The sequence below is a fragment of the Macaca thibetana genome, chromosome 3, assembly GCF_024542745.1.
Source record: "Macaca thibetana thibetana isolate TM-01 chromosome 3, ASM2454274v1, whole genome shotgun sequence".
NCBI lineage: Eukaryota > Metazoa > Chordata > Mammalia > Primates > Cercopithecidae > Macaca > Macaca thibetana.
The window spans coordinates 65,611,450-65,617,267 of NC_065580.1; the positions used below are offsets into that span (position 1 = coordinate 65,611,450).

General features: G+C 36.9%; 1 pseudogene; it reads right to left on the reverse strand.

Annotated features, from left to right (window-relative positions):
- Positions 1-409: 409 nt before the first annotated feature.
- On the reverse strand, positions 410-2,029 carry LOC126950835 (suppressor of cytokine signaling 5-like; annotated as a pseudogene).
- Between the last annotated feature and the right edge of the window lie 3,789 nt (positions 2,030-5,818).

Here is a 5,818-nt window from a genome sequence, read left to right on the forward strand (position 1 = left end):
CATCATTACTTCTGGAAGATTATAGAAAAACATAGACGAAATAATTTCAAAGAGTCACAATGCTGAAATACTCATCCAATATTAAGCATTTGTCCTTCAGAAAGAAATAGAATTCTTCATAACAAATGCCCCAGTGTTGCCTCACTGAATTACTACAGCCATTAAAAACTGTTAGCTAAATCACCAAAATGTTTTTGTAGTCTTACTGAATACCTGTAGTTCTATCCTGTTGTTTCAATAGGCACCACATTTATCTGAATAAGTAACAGCAGATTGCGTCTGACAGATACTAACACTAAGCTTACATACTGTATGAGAAAACCCACCACTCATACGTTTGTTGCTATAGGTGTGCTATCTTATCCACATGAAAGCAGACCTAGTTAATACCCTCTGAGGACAGGAGAGTTTACTTTGGCTTGACCGGTCCTCATTTTAACTTGTGAATCCTACCTTTTTGTTTGTAATGATACTTTTAAAAATTCCTATAACATTGATGGTAAAGGGAGTTAATCAATCCATCATATGTAGTGTACCTGCAGATTACTGCATGGCAGATATATTGCAGGCTAAAAGGAGAAGTCCCATCTAGAGATATAGTAAGCAACAGTTCAAAACACATGCAAGACATGGGATCTTTATAATGTTCTAAAAGTTATCTGTTTCATTTTAGAAGTGAAATCCACACGGGTCATGGGCATCAAAACTAAAGTTGTGAATCCACTGCTCAGGTTGTGTATGCAGGAGTTTTTGTCATTGCAAAAGCTTAGAGAAGAGGTTGTCCTTGTGCTCAGAGTTCATGAGGAAAATTTGCCTTTAGGTTTCCCTTGGGAAAGGTGCATCACTGCACAGTAACAGGGATCCCCTGTAATCTGAAGCAAATAGTACAGGAAGCAGTGTATGTAATCAGTGTGTGGACTTTCCAAGCTCCCTACCTGGTCACATGGGCATGGCCGTCTCCAGATACCTGACACTGCTTCTCCCTCCATGACTGCAAACACAAGGTGGTCCTCTTCTCTTCCAAGTCACAATTACCTTGCAGAATTGCAGAAGTGTTTCCTCTTATTTCAGTCATTCCAGGAGTTAACTTTGGTCTCAGCTTATATAATGGGTTAGCCTGTACAGTAGTTCCAAATGTATGTATTTGTGCATTAGGAGGGGGAATCAACTTCTTATTCAATAAGCCATCTTCTCTATCTTCTTTGTCTTCTGTAGAAACTAAAGATGAATCAAATGTATCAAAAATGTTGAATGTGGACTCACAGGAGCTGTATGCTGTTGAATCAAATGCCTTTTTTGGGCTAAATGTGAACCAGTAGGAAAAGGACATTTCTCAAGCATTAATTCAGAAAGAGAGATTTTTCTTTTACTAGAGAAAAGAGGCTTGACTGCGATAATTTAAATAATTTTGTACATGAAATAAATTTTGTGTACATCAATCCATCAGAAAGCAAAGGTGTCAGATGTGGAATGTTCCACTTGTGGTGTCATGTCTCGAAGAGTTTCTATTTAGAAGAAATTTGGATTTTGGATTTTTGGAATAGCAGTATTGCTATTCTCAATCTGTATATCATCCATCTGTATATCATGGTGGTTTTAACCCATACTGATGACTGATGCTGCTATCCATCAATCTGTATATCATGGTGGTTTTAACCCATATTTACCTTACGATTAGATAAATTTGTTGTATTTTCTATTGTGTTGTGTTTCTAGGTATAGTCCGAATATCCTGTGGATGGCTATTATGTCAAATATATTATTGAAAACATATTTCTCCACTTTGCCTATTGACTTATGTGCTCTTAGTTTAGTTGATAAACAAAAATAATTATGTTTACTAGAATTCTCTACTGATTAATACTTTTTGCATGACGTACCTAAATCTTGGTCAATCCTAGTGTCACAAAGATGTTAAGTTTTCCTATGAAAGTCATATTTATTTGTAGATACATAGATAAAAACAAAGTTGGATGTTTTTATCTTTCTATATATGTGACTTTATACCGTGACACCACTCTAAGTTCATGGTGTCATCTTATTGTGACTTGGCACACAGGTAAGAAATTTACAGAGTTATGGGCATATTTCTTCTTCTGTCACTTTAAAAACTGTTGTTTTGAAAGAATTTGTCCAAGTCATTTTAATTTTCAAATTTATTAGCAAATATAGAAGTTGAGGCCGGGCACGGTGGTTCACACCTGTAATCCCAGCACTTTGGGAGGCCGAGGTGGGCAGAACATGAGGTCAGGAGATAGATACAATCCTGGCCAACAGGGTGAAACCCAGTCTACCCTAAAAATACAAAAGTTAACTGGGCTTAGTGGCATGTGCCTATAATCCCAGCTACTCGGGAGGCTGAGGTGGGAGAAACTCTTGAACCGGGGTGGCAGAGGTTGCAGTGAGCTGAGATCATGCCACACTGCACTCCAATCTGGCAACAGAGCTAGGTTCTGTCTCCAAAAAAAAAAAAAAAAAAAGTTGAAAACTACTTCATATTATCTCCTCTTTAAACCTATCATGATGTTCCCCATTCAATCCTAATAATTATAGCCCGTGTAATTTTTCTCTCCCTGTTATTTCTTTTTGTACAGATTATCAAAACTCTTATCAAATACATTATAACTTTAAAAAACAAACTTTTGACATCGTTGAATTTTTCTATTGCACATTGCTTTTGATTTAATTAATTTAAAATGCAGAGCATTTTCAAGTGAAAACACAAAAAAAATTTAAACATATTTGCCTTAAAATAAATGTGCTTATTTTTGTATTTCTTCCAGTTTTTCATTCACAAGTGTAATTTTCTTTCACTATTTTTTTCTGAAGGAATTTCATCTCATTTTTTGAGATTCTCATTTGGAAATAGCAAGCTATAGGATTTACCTGCTTTGTGAGCATGCATTCAAGTCATACTTTTATTGTGTACAGGAATGTTATTCTATCATCTATTTCTTCTTTCTTAAAATAATTTTAGATGAGGTTGACCTAAACATTTTCTGTTTTTCAATTTTATATTAAATTACTTTTCCTAAAACACTAAGAATGAGACAGAGTTCAGAATAATTTTTCAAACTTAAAAAAAGTTATTGGAATAAGGGTGCTCCTAAAATTTTTAAGTATTTTATACTTTTAGGTTTGAAATGGTAGCCCCTCCTTTATTCTCATAATTTTAAATTGCCACCCTTTCTCTTTCTCTTTCTGTATTTTTTTAATCACTCCTGCTACAGGTTTGTCAATTGTGTTAATAGTTTAAAAGAATAAATATTTTTATGTATTAATATACTGTTTGTCCATTTCCTGTGTCATGGATTGCTTTTCTTATCTTTATTAGTTGTCTTCTTCTACATACTTTGCATTCAATTTACTTGTTCTTTTCTAGCTTTGTAAGTGAAACATTCAGATAATTGGTTTTAGGCCATTCTTCCTTTCTATTATTAAAAAAAAAAATCTATACAGTTTTATCTAAGCATAATTTTAGTTCCCTCCCACAAACATTGATGTTTAATATATTCATTCTGATTTATTCAAAATATTTTCAAATTTTACCTATGATGTCTCCTTTGATGCAAGGGTTATTTAAAAGTGAGGTGCTTTTTTGTTTTGTTTTTGTTTTTGTTTTTTCCCCAGTAGCAGGGGCTCTACATTTCTCTTAGGTGGAACTCCCAGAGGCAACCAACGACTCCATTGCCACTACCACTGCATTGGTACTGCCCTTGCTGGCCTCAGACTAGGTAAGGAACAAAGACCCCAAGTGCTTTAATAACACCTCAAGCAAGTCACAGCTGCCCTAAGGAGAAGAGGTCACTCGGCTCCCCAACCAGCTCCCCATGCCCCTGGTCATCACCAGGCAGGGCCCCTCAGTTTGGGGCCACGTCACAGCCACCCTACTCTAGATTGATCACACCAAGCAGCTCTAGCTCTGCATTCTTCTGGGGTAGAACCCCAAGATAGTAGTAGAAGGCCCTCTGCCACAGCCACTGCAAGAGTCCCTGCCCCTGCTGCCTCTAACCTGATGAAGAAACAAAGCCTGAGTTCACCCAAGGACTGTGGTGTAGAGTCTGGGAGTGCCAAGTTGAAATATGCAGTTAGCACTTCAGCAGGGGAGGAGCCCACACTTTCAGATCACTGAGAGGGAGCATGGCTGCAAACATGATGAAATAGAGAGAAGCCACATGGCTGAGCAAGAGCCTATCTCCTAGCCATTACGCTTAAAAGCAATTTATTGGATCACAACCCAAACTTCAACACCAAAAATACCTTACTAATATACCACCCTGTGAAATCATGTTTCAAAACTCAGATATAAATAGAGACCCTGCACAAAGTATTAGCCCCCTGGAAACAACCAGAAAAGAATTCAACTGATGGTACTCAAATTATATCACATTAAAGGAACATCAACCCACACAGATGAGAAGGAATCAGCTCAAGAACTCTGGCAACTCAAATGGTCAGCATGTCCCCCGTTGTCCAAATAGCCACGTTAGTTCCCCAGCAAGAGTTCTTAACCAGGTTGAAATGGCTAAAATGAGAGAAATAGAATTCAGAATATAGATAAGAATGAAGATCATTGAGATTCAGGAGAAAGATGAAACTCAAGGAATCTTCAGAAAATAATTATACATGAGCTAATAGATGAAATAGCCATTATAAGAAAGAACCAAACTGATTGGATAGAACTACAAAACACACAAGTATTTCATAAGGCAATTGCAAGTGTTAAGAGCAAAATAAACTAAGCTAAGGAAAGAATTTCAGAGCCTGAAGACTGGTTCAATGAAGTAACTCAGTCAGACAAAAATAAAGGAAATAACCAAAATGAACAAAGAAAACTTTCAGGAAATATTGGATTATGTAAAGAGACCAAATCTATTATCTATTTGTGTCCCTGAAGAAGATGGAGAGAAAGCAACCAACTTGAATAACATATTTCAGGATATCATCTGTAAAAATTTCTCCAACCTCATTGGAGAGGTCAACATTCAAATTCATGAAATGCAGAGAACCCCTACAAGATACTACACAAAAAGGCCATCGCTAAGACACAGAGTCATCAGACTATCCAAGGTCAAAAATGAAAGAAAAAAATGTTAAAGGCAGCTAGAGGGAAAGGGTAGGTCACCTACAAAGGGAACCCCATCAAGCTGACAGTGGAGCTTTCAACAGAAACCAGAAGAGGTTCAGCATTCTTGAAGAAAAGAAACTCCAACCAAGAATTTATATCCAGCCAAACTATGCTTCATAAGCAAAGGAGAAGTAGATCCTTTTCAGATAAACAAATGCTAAAGGAATTCATTACCACCAGACCTGCCTCACAAGAGGTCCTGAAGAAAACACTAAAAAGTATCACTAGAAAAAAAACACACTGAAGAACACAGACCAGTGACCCTATAAAACAACCGCACAAACAGGTCTTCATAATAACCAGCTAACAACAGGATGACAGGATCAAATCCACACATGTCAATATTAACCTTGAATGTAAACAGGCTGAATGTTCCAATCAGAAGGCAAAGAGTGACAAGTTGGATAAAAAAGACACGACCTAATGGTATGCAGTCTTCAAAAGACTGATCTCACAAGCAATAACACTTACAAAGTCAAAGTAAAGGGATGGAGATAAATCTAAAAAGCACATGGAAAACAGAAAAAAGCAGGGATTACCATCTGGATTTTCAGACAAAACAGAGAACAGCATGGGAAAGACCCAGCCCATGATTCAATACTTCCCACCAGTTTCCTCCCACAATATATGGGAATTGTGGGAGTTACAATGGAAGATGATATTTGGGTGGGGAGATAGCCAAACCACATC